Below are 21,569 nucleotides of genomic sequence, written 5' to 3'. Positions count from 1 at the left end.
CTTGACACTTTTACACAACTTTTTAGCCATATGTAAATTTTGAACAAACCATTAATAAAATCATATCTGTACCTAATAGGATAAAACTAGAATGTATGTAATTCAATATGTGCCAGCCTTATTTAAACATAATAATCTATAAATGAACAAAACAAATATTCTATGCCTAACAATTGCAGTTAACACCTACACCATAATCCTATAATCCTATGGATATATTTCCCCAACTATGAAAGTGTGTAAGCCAACCACTTCATGCCCTTATCCTCCCATTTTGTTTATCTAATTTCTATACACTTATATCAACCCAATGCCCTGAGGATACAATCATATTCTTTGATGTGAAGAATCTTCATTCCAGTTGGAACCTTGTGAGTCCGCATCCATAAGCAAAGTCAAATCAGGACAGGCCATGCATAAGGTCAGCAGTAATATGCACCAATTCACAGGCTCAAAAAATATTTTCTTTATCTGGTCGGGTTCTGGTTAATTCAGTGGGGACTACCTCACTTAGCTTCACCAGGGTGCTCATCGGTCGCCTAGTTGTCAGACATTGGCAGCCTCACAAATTCTCAATAACCCCAGCCCCCATGGTCATGCCATAGGCTCAGGTTCCACACAATTCTATAAATTTCAGATCAGCCAACCTGCTCTCATTTTCTCCTGTAGTTACTATGACCCAGGTCCACAGGTGTCAGTGGCCAGACTCAACCCATCTCTCCATTGCTGCTTTTCTCTCACTTATACTCAACAAATGGATCCAGGTGGTCACCTAGCAAGCATTTTAGGCTGTTATAGGCTCCCTTTAACGTTCAGTCCTAGGGAGGAGAATTTCTTCCTAGCTCCAAATTTTTTTCCAGCTTCTGGCAAACCACTAATTAAAAATGCATACACACACACACACACACACACACACACACAAAACCATTGATGAAGACCTCCTTGACAGGCTAGTCTCCAGTCCTTCACTCAAGTTCACAGGAATTATTTAACATTCACAGTGTGCCTACCCCAAGCCATGGTATTTTCAAACACCTCATATGCATATAAAAGCTGGATAATGAATAAGAAAGTCTACAGAAGAATTGATACATTAATGTGCTTGACACATGGGTGAATGTATGGATTATGATGAGATGTAAGATCTCCCAATAAAAGCATTTAATAAAAAAATTAACAGATATACAGTTATTCATATTATCTATCCTTGAGAGAGTATTAGTTTATATATCTTTAAAGGAATTTATCTTCTCACAGAAGTTGTTAAAATTATTGCATAAAGTTTATCATAACCTCAACAACAACAAAAAAAGAATTGATGCATTCGCATTATGGTGTTAGTGAAGAATATTGCGAGTGCTATAGACTGCCAGAAGAGCAACCAAATCTGTTTTGGAAGAAGTATACCTGAAATGCTCCTTGGTAGCTCAGGAAGATGCCCCAGCTGTTCCAGGATTGGGTGCTATTCTAACTGGATTAGTGATCCTCTTTATATCAGTGGTGGATTTTGTCATGGACCAGTCCCAATCTGAGACACAGGGATAGTCTGCAAGGGTAGAACTGAGCCTGTGAATTTCCGAGACTCTTCATGGGACTTGAAAGTGGCTGGTGGTTTCTAACTGCTGACCATGTGCTGCTGACCTTGCTAACCTTGTGGTTAGCAGCCCAGTGTATAATCAGTACACCAACTACGGATAAAGCCAACACCCAAAGCCTGGAGCTTGGTTGTAAGGTGGGAGTGGAGGAGGGGTCAGGTGAGAAGGATCTTCTGCACTTCCTGTGACTGGGCAAGTTACTGAACAGGCTCAGGGGGGCAGGCAAAGGGGGTGGAGAATTAACTTCTGAGATTTGGAGTCAGGGCCAGGGCTATTAGGAGGACATGGAGATGATCAGAGAAAGTTTGATGGGAGAAAACGAGCAAGTAGATTTTGGAAATGTAGAATTTGAAGTGCCAGTTAGGCAATATGGATGGAGATCTGTCCGGGTGTTAAAAATTCAGGAATAGCAATCTACTACTTTTATAGTCAGAAACAACTATTGCGGCTACTGGTGCTGCTACCACCACCACCGCCACCTCTACGTCCCTGCTTCTTCTTCTTTTTTCCCTCCCTCTTCTCCCCACTTTTCCCTTCCTTTCCTTTCCCCCTCCCCCTTTCCTTCTCTTTAATGAAGGTAATAAGACCTGCTGATTGAACTTTTTTTTCTTCTACTTACTATACATTACTCACAAGTAGAATCTATGTCCAATTCACCTTTATATGTGAAGGGCCCTGCTGATTAACTACCACTGTACTTTACACATAACCCCTTAGTTAAAACAAAACAACGAAGGCCTCGACTGCCCTTGGTTTTAAGAGAGCTAAGAAGAACTCATTCTAGGATTAGTGTGGCAGTCGGGGATATCCAGAGGCCGGTTTATTGGTGAACAAGTAGAACTCTTTCAAGCACTCCCTGTCTCATCCCACCATTGCCTTTTCTTAACAACACAGATGATTTTCCTGAAATACCATGTCTGTTGGTTTATTTGATCTCAAAGAGCAGTTTATCTTATGACAGGGGCTGCCTGAGTTTGAGCAGTAAAACCTATCTGGCCTACCATGAAAGAATCGCTAACCTCTCTGAGCCTCAGTTTACGAACGTATTATGAGCGCTCTATGAATTAATCCATACAGCGTGCTTCGGACAGTATGTGGCGTGTAAAAATAACTTGCCATATCAGTATTATCTTGGAACATAAGAGCAATAAATAGATACCTGTGCGAACTCATTGAAAGACTGGTCTGCAGCAAGAAAGGCTCCAAGTAATTGCATCAGCCTTGCCTACGACCAGGCCACACCTATGTTACCTGTCCACTAGTAGCTCCTTTCAATGCCAAGTGACGTTCTAGAGGGTTAGGGAAATTATTTTCTAGGTAATTTTAATGTACTGGTAGGTATATTTGAGCCTATTGCTGCTGTCACTCTGTCAGTCCTTCTTGTTACGGGTCTTCTCTAACGAGCATGGTCATTGTTCTCCCAGGTCGCCCCTCCTGATAATATGTGCAGAGAAAGCAAGGCCTCTCCGGTGCTCCAGTATTTAGCACTCTGCCTACAAGTGTGCTGCATTTGCTTGCCCTTTGCTATCAGCATAGGTGTGGTCTAGTCTTTATTAAAAATCTGTATCACTCCATTCCAAAGACAGTACCAGCAGGCTCTTGGGAGTCTGGACCAAGATCAACCCCATTTTCATTTCGAGTCCTCATGCATTACAGTCTCTCCTTATAGATCTTAGAACAGGAGTGTCTCATTTTACTTCTCTGGCCCTTTCTTCCTGAAGGTAAAACCATTTCTAGCATACAGTGCTTTATGGTCTACTTTCTAGTCCCCAGCTTCTATTTTGTTCAAATAACTTTAGGAATTATAACCACGATAACAAATGCTGCTAGAACTCCCATCTCTGCATAATAAAAGGTTTGCCAAAGCCTTGCGAGATGACCCAATTCAGGTGTTCTCATATATAAATAAAATTCCAGAATAGTTTTCAAATACCATTCTGGCTTGAGCTATCGTATTGACTACCTTACAACTCAATCTTAAAAGTTAAGTAACAGCTTTAAAGCAGTTCGCTCAGAATCTACACAGCTAAAGCTACTGAATCTGCCAGTCTTATGGAGACCTCAACCCAGCTATTGATGTACCTCATTCTATTGCGTCCCTCTGCTTTGTGGACAAAGGAAGGCTGAGAGAGAGTTAGGGCCCAGTAGCCTTATTCTCTCAAGTTTGTATCTTTGAGTCCTCCTCAAATATGAGGAGGATATGAGGGTGGGGGTGGGGAGATAAAAAAAAGAGCTGCTACAAAGGGCTCAATAGAAAGTAAATGTCTAGAATTGAATGAGGGCAACATATGTACAGACATGCCTGATTCAGTTGATGTATGAAGTGTGATAAGAGTTGTATGAGCCCTCAAATGATTTTTTAATCAATTTTTAATGGCTTAAGGCAACTGGGTTTACAAGCTCTATATTTTCATACATCCAATAATCATTTCTATCAATTATTATATCAACAACAATAAGCAGAAGAAATGGTATAAACAAAATAGAATCAGATCCTAAACTTGACTCAAGTTAAATCCTTATGTAATCTTTATCCTAATTTAAAGTATTCTATTGATAAAAAATGTGGGATTAGGCCTCTGACAGCATCGAGCCAGAGCCGGGCTTTCTGTCATCCATTTTGACCTCCTGTCAGCCATTTTTCCTAAGCAGCACTGGGAAAATTCAAGGGGAAATTTTGTCCCTTAAGCTCAAAATATACATAAATCACATTCATTTTTGTCATTTCACACAGGAATAAACCAAAGACTATAACCAATTAAAATAATCAGAACTTTAACTTCATATGGTCTTTCTAGAAAACAACCCAATAAACTGCATGGACATATCTGACATCTGGCTAGCCAAAGAAGAAAAACTACCATGAGGCAGAGGTCAAACACTCACTCTCCATCTTTACGATTTGTTTCTCTAGTACCCCACTCCCAAGGTACCACAATGTGTCAGTCCAAGTAGACTAGAGAAACAAATTGATGGACACTCATATGTATATACAAAATAGCTTTATATACAAGAGCAATTGAAGATTGAGAAAGTATCCTGACCCAGCCCAGATCAAGTCCATAAGTCTAATATTAGCCTTTATTTGATACCAATCTATAAATTCTTCAAACTCATGAAACACCTGCAATAACGCTGAATACAGGAAGATCACAGGCCAGTGGTTGGAAAATCTTGTGGTTCCAGTGGCAATGGAACTATCTTAGCAGTGACAGGGGTCTCCAGGTGGCTCCTTCAGCTCAAGGGCTCTAGTGTAGCATCATGTGTTTTCCCAACAGGAATGTCTCGCATGGAGTGAGTGTGTGTCCTCCTGCGACTTTATTTTTTAGCACTTCCATCTGAGATCATAAGGCTGTGACTTGATTAACAGGCTAAACTCCACCCCTTCATGCTTCAGTCTCAAATTGACAACAGATTATGTAACTACCACACTCCTCCATCCTCCCATCTGCATGAATCCTTGATCAATTATATACTATTGTTATGTCATGTCTTACACTGTCTGTTGCCTCCCTGAAGGACCCACATTTCTGTATTCGTCCCCCTGGGGGATGGGATATATATCCAATCTTGTGATGCCCCTTTCTCCCCACCCCACCATCCCTGTGGTAGTTATATAATCATTTGTCAATTTGAGAGGATTAAGAATGAAGGGGTGGAGTCTAGCCTGTCAATCAGGTCATATCCAATGAGGCCTCTGTGTGGGTATGGCCTTCTGAGGATTCTGGGAAACTCCAGTATTCCTCCCTGGAGGTGGGAGACACACACTCCCTGCAAGACATCTCTGAAAAGAAGCCACATGAAGCTACCCTGATGCAGCCAGATCCCTGGGAGCTGGATGAGCCATGTAGAGACCCCTGCCACCATTGAGATGCTTCCAGTGCTACTGCATCCACCAGACTTCCCACCTAATATCCTATGATCTTCCTGCATTCATCATCATTGCAGGCGTTTCATGAGTCTGAAGAGGACTTTATAGATTGGTATCAGACATAAGGGCTATTATCGGACTTATGGACTTGATCTGGACTGGACCGGGCTGGGCTGTTTTCTCAATGTTCAATTGCTCTTGTATATAAAGCTCTTTCTTATGTACATATGAGTGTCCATAAATTTGTTTCTCTAGCCTACTGAGACTAACACCCTACCCTCGTGATACTGCTACTCTCACTACTGTTTCTGAAGATTTTATCTGTCCCAAATTCCATGTGTTGAGAGCTCTTATCTTTACCAATATGTGTACTTTGATCTAGCTGGATTTGTAAGGTAGAACTGGGACATCACGGTATTGTGTATGTGTGTTTGTGTGTGCGTGCATTCAAGAACTATAGGAATGATGTATGTTTTGTTGGTGCTATACTGCACCCTGGTTGAATCGTCCCTTCCTTGTAACTTCAGTGGAGGGATGTCCAATTGTCTACAGATTGGTTTTGGGTCTCTACTCCAAACCCCTCTTTCACACTGTTATAGTTTGTTTGAATCTTTTAATACCTGATACCTGATCCCTTTGACACCTCATGATCACACAGGCTGGTGTGCTTTTTCCATGTGGGCTTGTTTGCTTCCCTGCTGGATGGCTGCTTGTTTAGCTTCAAATATTTTAAACCCCAGATGTTATATCTTTGATAGCCAGGCACCATCCATTTTCTTCACCACATTTGCTGATGCACCCATTTTATCTGATCATGTGAGGAAAGTGAGTACCAAAGAGTGCCGGTTTATTTGAACGAAGTGTTCTTGTGTTTAGGGAGGCCTTGAGTAGTCTGTCTGCTATCTTAATGCTTAACATATGAATATATTTATATTGGCTTCCATCCCTTTCATTATAAATTAATATGTTTACGTATGTACATGCCTACAGCTGTATGTCTGTAAATAGGTTCGCCTCCTACTTCATTCTTCTATTTCCATTCACCTTTCTTCTGTCCCACTAAGGTGCGCACTCTCTCTTTTGCTCTCAGTAATTCCTCTTGGATACACTGTGAGGCGAACGTTGTAACCACTACACTATGGAAACCATGTTGGATACATTGTACTTGATCAAACCCCACCAGGCATGATACCCTCCCTTCACCATCAATTTTAGATCTCTTGTTGTTCCCTTATCCCTGAGTTTGTTGGCTCCCCACCCCTCCTCTCCCATGTCCTCCTGGGACCACTAGTCCCATTGTTTTTTCCTTGGGATTGTTTGTCCTGCCCATCTTATACAGGTGCACATAGGGTATAAGAAAAACAAATATACACACACCCCAAATAGATAGTTCTAGGTCTGTCTGCTGACCCTTATGAGTGTTTTCCAATCAGATTTGATGAGGTACCAAGCCCTGTCGCCCAAGTCAGAAGTCCATTTTCAGGATTCCTTGGGGACTTTATAACTTTACTCCCCTTGCTGCCCTGTTGCATTCCCTCTGTGTTTTATCCACTGTGTGGGGGCAGACTGGACACACTTTCAGCACAGTGTCTCCAGTGCTGTTCCCTGTAGCACTGTGGGTCAGCGAGGGGATGTTGTGTCTTATGGTGGGGCCAGCCCTATGGTCCTCTGTGCATGTTCAGTACCTTCATTTTTCGAAAAATCAATTTAGAGATTACGTAGTATTCATATATTACAAGTTTGGATATCTGAAAGGCATTTGATAAAATCTCTCAAGAGGCCCTTGTGAATAACATTGAGAAGCATGGACTGGGTAGAAGAATAATGCATTTAGTTAGATTTGTATTTATTTGAGCAGATCTTTCAGTGTGTTGATTATTGGATTAATGTTAACCTGGAGGGATATTTATAGTAGAGTGATGCAGAGCTCTGTCCTCAGACTTGTCTTGTTCATGAGTTTTATCAATGACTTTGATGAGGACCCATCCATCAAGTTGGCAGTTGACACTAGGCTGGGGGGGATAGCTAATGTGATTAAAGGCTCACTCATGAGTCATGCAAAGCTTGCTGTCGTCTAAGACGATGTTCCAGAAATGGCAGGGTGAACACAGTATAGATAAATATAAATTCTCTAATTTAGGTTTAATAAGTGAATCTAGGGTGAAGAGAAAGGGATGACATAATTTGTCAGAATTCAGTGTGAGTTAACTCTTGATAAGTCCATTGAAAATTGTCTTTGCTATTAGGGCAGTGCAATGTACACTTCACTATAACAGTGAGCTGGCTTCAGCAATAATGTTGGACTTTATCTGGCTGTTGTACCTCCTGCTGTCCCTCTCTCTTACATGATCTAGTGCCCTAGTGGTGCAGTAGTTTAAGCCTTGGGATGCTAATTGAAATGTTCGCAGCGTAAATCTACCAGCTGTTCTGTGGAAGAAAGCCGAGACAGCCTGCTTATGTAAAGGTTTATAGCCTGAGAACCGCTTTGGGTAGTGTTACTCCATCCTTTAGCATCTCTGTGAGTCAGAATCCCTTCCTCCACAGTGGGTTTGGCTTTTGTTTGGATCTGAGTTTGAATCCAAAGATTACCAAATGAATGACATGCCTATTTTAGTGAGTTATTTGAAAATAGTTCTAATTGTTAGCTCAGATAAAGCCATGACCTGTAACTTTTGGATAAACTCTTTAAAACATAAATTTAGAAAACATCTTAGAATATCAGACAATGTTAAAAATCCAGAGAAAGGCTTGTCCTTTAATCTCCCTCTTTGTTTTCTACCACCCTAGCAGTCCTCCAGAAAAGAAAACTTCTGCTAACATGTCTTGAAACAAAACTACCACATAGCTGTCTCCTTACTTGCTAGGCTTGTACAGCTTGTAATGTTCTCCACCTCCTGTGTTCACTCTCTATAGCAGGAGTCCTCAAACTACAGCCCGCGGGCCACATGCGGCCACTGAGGACATTTTTCCGGCTCGCTGGATGTCTTTGCTCCATTTGTTTTTTTTTTTTTACTTCAAGATAAGGTATGTGCAGTGCGCATAGGAATTTGTTCATAGTGTTGTTGTTTTTTAAACTACAGTCTGGCGGCCCTCCAACAGGTCTGAGGGACAGTGAACTGGCCCCTTGTTTAAAAAGTTTGAGGAGCCCTGCTATAGCACCAGGCGCTACGCCAACTAGCTCGTGAATAGGTGACTGGAGCTAAGTGTTTGTAATGCTTCACCACCCCTACCTGCTTTGTGAATTTAACGGTTTCTGTAAGCCACCAGGTTTCTTCATTATACATAGCAGGCTTTAAAAAAAGTGTAATACTAGTAGTGTGCTGTGCATGTAAGTGTGCATCCCCTAGTCTGTTGACTCTGACTCTTTTATCACAAAATTAAAAATGAAAGCACTCTTATAAACAAAAACAACTCTCTTACATTAGCCTGCAATGCAGGTTTATTGGCAACAGGAAAAGACAACCAGCCCTTTACGCTGTGTCTTATACTTCTCTTTCAATTTTCCGTCTCTCCACTTTGGAAAGAGAAATATTCTGGCCCAAAGCATCTTTTTGTCTGGAAGCAAAATAGGCACCACCTGCCTCTCTGTGCCCCAGGAGGCCCTGCTTGCCCAGGCGCACCACATGCTAACATGACTGGCTGCCAGACCCCCATGCTAATAGGCTGAAGCATTGCATAGCATTTTGCTGTGGCCACATAGATATGAGCTGATTAGGGCTGCCTTGGTGCTACAGAGAGAGAATAAAGGAAATGCAAGCTGTCAGTTCTGCTCAGAGAGGTGGTTATAATTACTACCAACTCTTTGTTTCTTTCTTTCCCTTCTTTGGATCTACTTGGACTTCGCTGTTTTTAGATTTGGGGAAGTGGCCAGCTAACTCTAGCCAGTAGTTTAGGATTTGCACCCAGGGGTTGAGTCTTCGAAGGGAAACTAAACTATGAACTCATTTCCCATAAACAGTACCATGATTTTTTGGAATCACAATCTCATTTGGTGCTTATGGCCTGCATGGCTGCAGGAGAGTAATTTCTATCCCTGACTATTTGAGCTTATGCAGCTCAAAGTCCCTCCTGTTTCCCCCTTGTAACGTTGTGGTGTCAGTGTTAATCAGGAGCCCTGATGATATAGCAGGTCACGCATCTGGCTGCTAACCAAAAGTTCAGTAGTTCGAATCCACTAACCACTTTACAGGAGAAAGACGAGGCTTTTTACTCCTGTAAAGAGTTACAGTCTTGGAAACTTCCAGGTCAGTACTACCCTGTCTTATAGGGTCACTGTGATGGTTGACATCGTTGCAATGAGTTGTTTTTAATTTGGTGTTCACACAAAGGAACTCTAGTGATCAAATGATCAAAGCACTTGGCAGCTAAGCCAAAGGTCAGCAATTTGAACCTATTAGTACTTGGTGGTGTAGTGGTTATGCGTTGAGCTGTGATCTGCATGGTGGGCAGTTTGAAACCACCAGTAAATCCTAGGGGCTTTCTACTCCTACAAACAGTTACAGTCTTGGAAACCCACGGCAGGGTTGCTGTGAGTCAGCATTGAGTCAATGGCAGTAAATGAGAGTACCTACACAGAAAAATGGGGTAGTCTTGCTCTGTAAAGATGTACAGCCTTGGAAACTCACTGGGACAGTTACATTCTGTCCTATAGGGTCACTATAAGTTGTATTTTAAAGGGTTTGAATTTTGTTGGCTTGGGTGTTCGTTCATGGAGTCTTTTGATGGTGCACACAGTTAAGATATCGTGAAAGGAAGGCCTGAGGCTCTGCTTCTGAAAATTCAGTGAGAACCCTGCCAGAAGCCTATTGATTTTAGATTTTGATGTTACAGTCCAGCCTCACATGGACACATGCAAGGTTGTAGTGACAGGCTCTGTTCAAAAGACTTTCATGCTTCTAAAAGTACTCTCTAGCCTCTATTTGCACAGTTCGAGAGCCAACTTTAGGGTTCTTGCCGCTTCATTCATGTGGGTATCTCTGGGAGATGACAGATTTCTTCTCTATGTGAAGGGGTGGACTGAAGGTTCTCATGATGGTGGATTTTGTCAGAATGTGGACTGAGTCTCCTGACACAAGTTGGGAGGAAACCCAAGCAGTTTCCCCACTCAGATCCAATTTCTTGATTCGTCAAATGCAAGGAACAACCTCTGTCCCAGACTGCCACTGTAAGTCTCCTTGGAAGTCCAGTAGGGAATGGATAAAGAACACGTTTCACAAAGTGTGAGAAGCGGTTTTATTTTCAACTTGGGAGTTGAAAGATGAGGCACTCTTGCTCTGTAAATATTTACAGACTTGGAAATTCTATGGGCTAGTTATAGTCTGAAATTAGTGTTTGTCTTACAATTAGTATTGTTGTCTACTGTTTGGGGCAGTACTGTTTTCTTTCTGAGTGGTCAACAAAAATATGCCTCTTCTAATCAAAGCTGGCTGAAGTTTGGTTCCACAGTGTAACTGGTCAGGGATCTTAGGGGGTCCCATGAAGTAACCTGAGGAGTGTGGAGCTTGTGATTGATTAGTAGAGTCTGTAAAATGGGGAGAGATGAAGAAACCTTATTCTTAGTTGATATCCATTTCCTTTTTTTTGTAACAATGTCTTTTATTGTTTGACCAAGCTATTTTTCAGAGTAAGCTAATTACACAATATAAAAACTAGAGTCTCCCATTCAAAATGACTCTAGATCCACTGGACAACTCTCATTTTTGTAAACAGACATCCACGTTTAAGTGCATCTTAGACCCATTCTCACCCTACTGTATGGTTTCCTGCTGAAGTGACATTCCAATGAGTCTCCGCAGTGTTTTCACTATAAAAGAGGGTAAAATTGCAAAGCAGCTTTACAATTTGAATCTACAGCCCTAATGACCTTAGAGGCTAATTCTCACGAGGACACCAGAATCCACTGTGAGTACCTGCTCTTGCGTTAGTTCAGATCCATTTCTCCATGTGTCCCTGGAGCCATTAAACAAGCATCAACAGGAGCTAAGGCAAGCAAAGGAAGCGTCCCAGATCTGTGCTGAAGGCCTGGCCTTCCCGAGGGCAGTAAGGTGGATGACACTCCGTTGTACCTCTTTGGTCATCAAAGGAATGGGCGGAATGACCACCCCACCTGATGCCCTGACACTGGATGGAGGGTTGTAATGACATGGTCCAGCACACAGAGCAAGAGCGAGCATCGCCCGAGATGACCCTATCTCTCGGGCTCTTCTCATGTGTTTGGTTCGAAATCAAATAAACAGGAATATCAGAAGACACCAATGGAAATAGCATGAAATCTAGCTAGAACGTATTTTAGGAATTAAAACCTCAATATTTCAGACATCGAAGAAAATGATGACTTATTTTTCATGTCAAGCCGTGGGTTTCATTTCTTTTAAGAACTTTTCTTTATAACTTTAACTTCATGTTTCTAGAACTCATTTAAAAAAATCAAATTGTTTTACATTTCCCCTTGTGGAAATTATTTACTTTACTGCAATAGCTTTCCCCTATCAGTTGAAATGAAACTATTGCTTCAACTTAAATTATGTGACTTAAATAGCATTCTAATTCAGAGAAACTTAAAGGCAGCTCACCTACTCTACACACACACCCCAAGATAAATTGCAAGAGGTTTTCTACAAGAAAAGTAACTGTTCTCCCATTGTGAAAAATGGCAGAAAGAATATCCATGTCCTGAAATTGCAGAGGTCTGTACCAGTTCAAGTTTCCTGGACTATCCATGTAGGGGATGATTTACACGAATACCTCCTATGAGTATGACTGGACTCTAATTCGCCTATGGCTAACCAAGGGGAAACCAGACGCCCAGCCGGCTAGCTGATCGAACACAGACATGACCCTGGCCAGGCTCTTATGGGGTGGGGAATTTTGTTTCCACTGTCAAATTTATAGTCTATAAATTAAAATGTATAAACTTTAAATTAGCAGACATCTTACCTGCTCTTGGGTGCAGTTAAAGGGATGACCCAAAACGTACTAACAAAAATCTCCCCCCAAACAAACCCCAAACCAACCCCAGGTGTGGGGTGATTGTTGTTAATCAGTGTTGGTTATGTTGACCTCTTGCAAAATGACAGGCAAAGTCATACTTGTTTTTACATTTGCAACCACATATGTTACATTGAAAAGGGTTTTCGTATCCGTGACATCCCATGTGAATAGTGTACAGTATATTGTCAGCAAAGTACACGTCACAGTGCTGGCAGTGGTACAGAAGCTGGGGGTCCTGGTCCGGCAGGGTCGGGGCCGGCGTGCTGGGCTGACTGTTTCCTAGGCTGGGAGTACTCGTGTGGGCACTCGGTTCACTGCTGGGTCCTGCCACCGGACTGTAGTTCCTCTGACCGGGTCCCCGCCGAGGGTCGGGGCTGGTGGGCGAGGCGCTCTCAGGAATACTTGCCGACCCGGCAGAAACAACGGCCTGGGCAGAGGGCTGCCGAATCATGAAAGGGTTTTCGTCCGGGCAGGGCACTACATCGGGGGAGCCGGGGTTTTGGTTTTCAGGAGGCAGGCTGGACAACTGTCCGGCTAGAGTCGAGAGCTGGTTTAAAGGGCTGTCCACCATGAGGTCTTGGGGGTCCCTTGGGAAGCCCCCCGTGGGTGTGGTTTTCACCATGCTCCCATAGGCGCCCGTCTGAAGGTGTGGGATTTCGTGGGTGAAGTCGTTAAGATAGTCGGGCTTCTGGACCACCATGGACGGCGGGCTCAGGTTGATCAGGGCTCTTATGCTATAGCCCAGGTTGCCGGTCTTCTTCTGTAAAACGCCCCCCATCTTCTTGCTGCTCAGGGAAGGCCGGGTACTTTTCATTGGTACCATTTTATGCTTGCGCCTCCGATGGTGGGAGAGGTTGCTCTGGTCGCTGCAGCGGAAGGCACACAATTCACATTTGTACGGCTTTTCGCCAGTGTGGGAACGCATGTGGGCTTCGAGATGTCGCTCGTACGCAGAGGCGAAGGGACATACGTGACACCTATGCGGTTTCTCACCGGTGTGGATTCTAATGTGCTCGATAAGCCGGGCCGTGCCTTTGCAGGCGTAGTTGCAGTACCGACACTTGAACTTCCCATCAAAGGTCCTTTCAAACCCGTCTGCTAGCATTCCCGGGTTTTCGTCCAGAGAAACTTCAGATGGGTGATGGAGTCCATTTGGATCACCATCTGCCCCAGCTCCCTGAAGGGCCTCCGCTTCTCTGTCCCCACCGACTGACCCCGAGATCAAGTTCACACGATGGGTCTGCTGGGTCAGGTACTCCTGAAACTCTTTCACGAAGTCCAGAGGCTCTGGTTTCCTTTCACCCATCTTGGCTTCCGTTTGAGGTTTACAGTTCGTTACACCTCCAGACATTCGCACCGAGTAACCCCCACCACCGCCTGGTTCAACGCCGCTGCTGTCGCCGCAGCCGCCGTCTTCGTCACCGCCGCCATATTTGTTTAGCCTCGCCTTCCCTCCCGCCGCCTGGCCTCACCCAAGTCTCGCGGGAGGAGATTTCCATTCCTCTAAGTCCTCCCTGTGGTTCATTTAAGCGGCTCCTCTTGAATCCCAGCGTGACAGACGAAGTGTTTTCGAGAGGACTGGCCTTCGTTGTCTTCAGGGAGTTCAGAGTCTAAGGCAGAACGACTCGGCAATAAGCCAAATTGATGCTGCTCTGAGTTGATTCTGACTCCTGATAATCTCGTGTGTGACCTCAGAGTAGAACTAGTCCAGACATTTTTCGGGAGCTGTGCTCTTCTGCAAGGAAGTATATAGCCCCTGCCTTTCTTCCGCAGTGCCTCTGTGCAATGGGATGGGCCCATTTCAAATAGGCAGCACGGCCTCAGACTGGGCAGTGTGCTGCTTCCCAGCCCCCAGAGCAAGGTGGGCTCTGTGGATACGTGCAGCGAGAGAGCTGAGAGCCTTTGGGCAGGAGGCTTCTGGTAGAGGGCAGAGCCTGTGGGTACATGGTGGTGGAGCTAAAGAGCTGCAGTTTATACTCGTGTACAAGCCGACTTTTGCAGCGCATTATTTATTTATTTTGATGGGCACCTTTCCGATATATATTTTTAATTTTTATTTTCAAAATCGTTTTATTGGGGGCTTGTACAACTCTTATCACAATCCATCCATCCATCCATTGTGTCAAGCACATTTGTACATTTGTTGCCATCATCATTCTCAAAACATTTGCTTTCTACTTGACTCTTTGGTATCAGTTCCTCATTTTTCCCCTTCTTCCCCACCCGACTCCCTCACAAACCCATGATAATTTATAAATTATTATTTTGTCATGCCTTATACTATCTGTCATCTCCCTTCACCCACTTTTCTGTTGTCCGTCCTCCACGGGGAGAAGGTTATATGTAGATTATTATGATCGGTTTCCCCTTTCTACCCCACCTTTCCCTTACCCTCCTGGTATCACTACTCTCATTATTGGTCCTGAGGGCTATATCTGTCCTGGATTCCCTTTGTTTCCAGTTCTTATCTATACCAGTGTAAGTCCTCTGGTCTAGCCGTATTTGTAAGGTAAAATTAGGATCATGATAGTGGGGGGAAGAAAGCAATAAAGAATTGAAGGAAAGTTGTATGTTTCATCGTTGCTATACTTCACTCTGACTAGCTCATCTCCTCCCCGCAACCCTTCTGTAAGAGGATGTCCAGTTGCCTAGAGCTGGGCTTTGGGTCTCCATTACACCCCCCCCTCATTCACAATGATATGATTTTTTTTGTTGTTCTTTGATGCCTGATACCTCATCCCATCGACATCTCTTGATCACACAAGCTAGTATGCTTCTTCCATGTGGGCTTTGTTGCTGCTCAGCTAGATGGCTGCTTGTTTACATTCAAGCCTTTAAGACCCCAGATGCTTTATCTTTTGATAGCCAGGCACCATCAGCTTTCTTCACCACATTTGGTTATGTACACACTTTGTCTTCAGCGATTGTGTTGGGAAGGTGAGCATCATAGAATGCCAGTTTAATAGAACAAAGTGTTCTTGTATTGAGGGAATACTTAAGTGGAGGCCCAATGTCCATATGCTACCTTAATACTAAGCCTATAAATACATGCCCAAACATCTATTTCCCCATCATCATATATAAATGTATTTACATATGTACATGCCTATTGTATTAGTATGGGTACTGTAGAAAAACAAATCCACAGAAACTCATGTATAACAGAATTTTATATAAAGGTTAGTGTGCATCAAGGAAACATCCCAACCCAGTGCTGGCCAAGCCTACAAGTCCAACATTAACCCATTAACGCATGTGTCCAACATCAATCCACAAAGTCCTCCTCCATCTCCCAAAACAGAAGCAATGGTGCCGACTGCAGGAGGAAACCCCAGCTCTGCCAGGGTTCTCCACACGGCTGCTCCAGCACTGAGGGCTGCATCAGTGTAGGTTCATGTAGCGGGGATGTCTTGCAGGAAGTCAGCCTTGCAAGCTGAAGCTGGGAACTGCTAGGGCAACTGCATCTTGAGCCAACCATCAGGAAGCAAGAGACCTAAGAACTAGAAAGGCGAGGCTCACTGAGCCATTTATCCCTCCGCCCTTCAATTAACCCACATGTGTTTATCTGCTAGGTTGGCTCAAAAAACTAAATAACTCACCTGTATTTAGACTTCTTCTTTTTTTTTTGGACCCTGTCTGAAACTAGCCCTGGCTCTAAGAGTACTGAGCTTCAATGTCTTTCTTCCTCCTTTTACAAGTATTTAGACTTGTATAAATGCCCTTTGCCTCCTAGTTCTTTCCTCTATTTCCTTTTACGTTCCTTTTGTCTCACTATCATATTCAGCCTTAATTTGGATTTCAGTAATCCCTGTTGGTTACATTGCCCTTGATCAAGCCCTTCCAGGCTTCCCACACCCTCCTTGCCATTGATTTTGGATCTCTTATTGTTCCCTTGTCCCTGGGTTTGTCATTGCCCACTTCCTTTCCCCAGCCTCCTCTTCTCCCATTCCCTGCTGGAACCATGGGTCTGGTTGTTTTCTCCTCCAGATTTTTTATCCAGCCTATCTTATCTAGATAGAGGTGCAGAGATAATATGCACAAAAATCAAGATAGAGCAAAACAAAATAACAAAAGAAAACAAAACAACAACAACAACAACAACAAAAAACATCCCCCCAAAGAGAAACCTGTAAATAGTTCAGGGTCTGTTTATTGACCTTTAGGTGTATTTTCCAGTCGAATCTGATGGGGTGCTATAGATCACTGTAATCGGTTTCCCCTTTCTCCTCCCACCTTTCCCTTACCCTCCTGGTATCACTTCTCCCTGTTTTCAGCTCTTATCTGTACCCACGTACATTCTCTGGTCTAGCCGGATTTGTAAGGTACAGCTGGGATCATGATAGTGCAAGGTGGAAGCATTAAAGAACTAGAGGAAAGTTTTATGTTTCATTGGTGCGAAACTGCACCCTTACTAGCCTCTTCCTTGTTACCCTTCTTGGACAAGATTCTTGTGTGCACTGCTGAGAAGCTGTCCTGACTAACGAGTTGTATCCTGAGTTGTACATATCCTGAGTCGTTCCTGACCCCGTGCAATCTATTACATCCCTAGTCAACACCACAATTGTGAATTATTGTCTGTTAGTTCTGTATGACCATTGAAACAAATTATCTCTCTTAGCAGAGATGTAGCAAATGCCACGAGAAAGGTGTCAGGCATCAGAATTAATGAAAAGGTTGGAAAGAGGAGGTATCTCTGACCTCTGCCTCATAGGAGCCAGCCATTTACAACCCCCTCATGAAGTTAGATGGAGAGGTCAAACAACAACACTGCCACCATGCCTTTTTTTTTCACACTCTGCATAGACTCAATGTGTTTAATATTACAGGAGCCTGGGGAAGCAGGCAGATGAAGCACCTGCCCCAATGTCAGGGGTCACGGATCAGGAAAAGCTTCAGCGAAGCTCAGGCTGAGTCCCAGAATCGACTCCAAGGCTTTGAAGTGAAAGGACATTAACAACAACCCAACTCATTACTGTCAAGTTGATGTTGATTCATAGCAGCCCTGTAGCACAAAGTAGAACTGCCCCAGAGGGTTTGTGGGCTGTGTATCTTTATGAAAGTAGACTGCCACATCTCTCTTCTATGGAAAAGCTGGTGGATTCAAACTGCTGGCTTTTTGTTTAGGAGCTGGACTCTTTACCTATGATGTCATCAGGATTCCTGAAAGGACATTAAGAAGCATAAATGCAAAGCAAAACTTCCACGTGAGCACCTAATAAATGACTTGTCTCATAGGCAAAGGGGACCCTTTAGAAACAGTGCTAATAAAATAATCATAAGGTAGTATAATTTATGATGTTGTATGAATGAATTTTATCAGCAATCAATAGAAATAATTTGGTCTTGGTTCTGTGACATTGATCTGTTACCAGTCAGAAGTCAGAAAGCATGAGCTCACTCATCTTGTATTTTCTCTGATCTGAATTGTAAGAATAGCAGGTTTGGGATACAGCACAGCCCAGTAGAACTTTCTCTGCTGATGGGAATGTTCTGTGTCACTTCTGTCCAGTATGGTAATCACCAACTACTTGCAGATCTTGAGCACTTGCAATGATTCTAGTGTGACTATGGAATGGGATTTTCTTTTTTTTTTAATTACCTAGTTTGAGTTCATCTAAGTTTAAATAGCAACAAGTAAACCTCCTTGGACAGTGATGTGTCAGAGCTTAAGAAAAGGATATAAAATACTCAAGATTCATACGCAGCCTGCAAAATAAACTAGTGGTCATTAGTGGACCCAGCACCAAAATGTGTAGTTAGCTACAAGCTGCTGCTAGTCCCAGGCCATCCTCACAACGCAGGAAACACAGGAATGGCAGGCAGGATGTCAGATCTGTCGGCCGAGGAGGAGCCATGTAGCCGTTGAGAACAGCACAATTAATCTCCAAAGCAACACAGTTATTTCTGCGAGAGTTATAGCCTTCTTCATGATGAGAGCCAGGTCGGAAAGAAAGAAACTGCTCTTGGCTTTAAGGTCTGATTCCCAGGAGGAGCCCAGATGGAAAAGTGGGGAAGCAGTGGGCTGCTAACTGCAAGACTGGGGATCTAATCCCACTAGCCACTCTGTGTGGGGAGAATGAGGTTGTCTGTTCCTATAAACATTTACGGTTTCCTAAATCCTATAGAGCCTTTCTGCTCTGTCCTCTCGGGGTGCTGTGAGTCTGCACGTACTCCATGGCAGTGGGCTTGGCTTGGGGGGGTTGGACTCCTTGGGGGATCACTGGTGGCACAGTGTGTTAAGTGTTGGGCTGCTAACCAAAAGGTCAGTGGGGGAAATAGGAGGCAGCCTGCTTCCTTAAAGATTTTCAGCCTCGGAAATGCTAGGGGGAAGTGCTGCTCAATCCTGTCTAGTCATTCAGTGACAGTGGGTGAAACTGGTAGCAACTGTGTTTGATCTTTCAATTCCACCCGCCCCATCCACCAGTCTGTGGAAAAAAACCTACCCTGCCCTTCAGAGAATGATCTTGTTCTGTGAATCAGAAGCAAATCTCTCTTCATCTTTGCTTGGTGGAGGATAGGGGCTCTTTCTCCCCTGTGGGGGAAAAGCTGATCTGTGGAGGCCTCATGTGACCCTGGGTCTTGTACCTTTTCTTTTTCGTTAGCTTTTAAGAAAACTGTGGAATTGGAGCTGCCTTTTCTTTAATATAATGTTGTGCCTTTTTTGTTAACGGAGTATACTTACACATGATGTTGCATTTCTCATTTCAAAAAATATCTTGTAATCATTTTATTGGGGGCTCTTATAACAATTTGTATATATGCTGCCATCATCAATTTTGAAGCATTTTCTTTCTACTTGAGTCCTTGGTATCAGCTTATTTCCCCCCCCCCCACACCCTCCCTCATCTTTCCTCCCTCGTGAACTTTTGATAATTTATAAAACTTTTTCATGTCAGTTTTTATAATTGTGAATTGGGTGAAGGCGTAAAGAGCAGATCATCAGTTTTACATTCCACAGTCCAAACACATTTTGAGACATTGAGTGCGGAAGCGGCTTTTGAATGAAAGTGGTATGCCGGTGCCTGGCGGTACAGAAGAACCCAGTTAGAGTATGCCTCTGCCCGTGCTTTTCACCTGGCTCACGCTTCGCTCACCTTAGTACTGTCATGGAAAACCTGACGATGTCCACATCATAGCCTTTTACCTTTAATTCTCATTTAGTTACGGTTTCCCAGTGGCACTTGGTTTGAGAGAGCTTTACCAGGGGAAGTGATCATCAGTGTCAAAGCTTACAGATGTAGGATAAAGATCAGTCAACACTCAATACAAAATCACAGAAGGTAAAATGTTTCAGGCTTTATGGGTTACATACTACCTGTCTCATATTCTTTTTTTTTTTTTTTTAAGAAACTTAAAAAAAATACTTTAAAAAAATCTTCCTTCTTGGTAAAGCCAGATTCTGCCTGTGAGCTATTGTTAGCGGACCCCCCTCCCCCCTGCCCACTCTCAAACTGCACACCACCCATTGTGGTGACTGGCAGACTACCCTCCAATGAACTAACCTTGACTAGCAATTAAGTCTCACCAGCTACATTCCAAGTGCTCTCTCTGCCTGGTGGCTACTGAATTGGACAGTGTAAGCATATACAAAGGGACTTCTAAACGCCCATGAAAAAGTTGAGTTAAAGGCATGTTTCCAGGAACATATTGAAGAGCCCATCATGGGACTTTCTCTTAACACTTACACAGTTCCACTGGACATCACTGTTCGAGGGTTAGGTGGAATCTTGACTTTGGTATCACCAGACAACCTGTGGCCTTTCTTTCTCAAGGACAGAATTCCTTGAGACTCGGGACTCAAGGCAAGGATTGAATGAGGAGAAAGCATTTAGCACTGGCCTGACACACTCGGTAAAGGTTAGTCCTGAATCCCATGGATGATGCATTTCTGTTACTGTTTATTCTAGTCAAGCTGGAATTTTTTTAAGTTGTGAGGGGGGGGCGTGTAAAAAGGGATTATCATTCTTTTTACAGACATTTGTGAGCTAAGAGTTTATGGCATTGTTTTTGTTTTTAGTATTTGGATGGTCGCAGAGAAATGTTCTCCAAAGTCCTTCACTAAATTGGAACCTTCCTGTTGTTTGTCATTTCTGCGTCTCATCTTCATTTTAGCCTACTCAGGTTACCTTGTGGTAATTTTGTAAAAAATCCTTGATAAATATTTTCGCAGCTTAGTGGTGAGGTAAAGATAAAGGTTAGTTCACTAGGGAGAATATTCTAATCAGATACTCAGAGTAAATTATTGTTCTAGTTTTCTTATTAGGGAGCCCCAGTTAATGCTATATTGATTTAGCTTCTCCTTCAATACTAGTGTATTGCTTGTTGCTAAGCAACAGGATTTTTTTTCTATATTGCTACGAGTCAGATATGACGCCTGGAAGCCAAGTTGTATGGTCTTGGCCCCTTCAAGCTTCGCCTTGCATGCTTTCCTTCTCTGGTGGACAGCTGTCCGCCATATTTACATCCTATAAACTTATATGAGCCACCACTAGTAACCCTTTTACTTTGCACGCAGAGTGATCAGCCTCGTCTCTGAAGAGGAATAGTGGTCTTTAAATGCCAATCTTACCAGCTGGTAATGGTATCATTACTGCTGTTAGTTGCCAGTGGGTCAGCTCTGAATCCTGGTGACCCCATGTGCAAAGAACAGAACATTGCCAGGTCCTTTGCCATCTTTCCAAACTTTGGTATGTGGGAGTATGTTGTAATAGACACTCTGTAATTTGTTTTTTTTAAAGAATCTACCTAAAATTGATATGGCAATAATTGTACAATTCTCCTTGGTATGACTGATTTTATGATATGTAAATTAAGTGCCAATAAAGCTCTTATAAAAAAAGAAGCTACCAAGAACCTAAAAGTAAACTCACCACCATCAAATTGATGCCAACTCAGAGTGACCCAATAGGGCCTAAAACCACCCCTGTGAGTTTACTAGACTGTAACTGCCCATGGGAGTGGGAAGCCCTGTCTTTCTCCCGCAGAGGGGCTGGTGGATTCAAACTGCTGACCTGGTGGATCCTGGCCCAATGCATAACCACTATGTCAATATACAATCATTTTTAGTTATGTATGTTCTGTTTTTGTTTTTTTCCCCTTCCAACATTAGGTAG

At 43.2% G+C, this 21,569-nt stretch overlaps 1 protein-coding gene and 1 pseudogene across 3 annotated transcripts in view; one reads left to right on the top strand and one right to left on the bottom strand.

Annotated features, from left to right (window-relative positions):
* The window catches only part of FARS2 (phenylalanyl-tRNA synthetase 2, mitochondrial), a 605,344-nt gene that overhangs the window by 247,137 nt on the left and 336,638 nt on the right, over positions 1-21,569 (top strand). The gene's annotated exons all lie outside the window — the stretch shown is intronic.
* Positions 12,506-13,762, bottom strand: LOC142452987 (zinc finger protein Pegasus pseudogene; annotated as a pseudogene).

The sequence above is a fragment of the Tenrec ecaudatus genome, chromosome 7 (genome assembly GCF_050624435.1).
Source record: "Tenrec ecaudatus isolate mTenEca1 chromosome 7, mTenEca1.hap1, whole genome shotgun sequence".
Lineage (NCBI taxonomy): Eukaryota > Metazoa > Chordata > Mammalia > Afrosoricida > Tenrecidae > Tenrec > Tenrec ecaudatus.
Note: the sequence above shows the minus strand (reverse complement) of the source record. Positions and strands in the feature narration are given on the sequence as shown.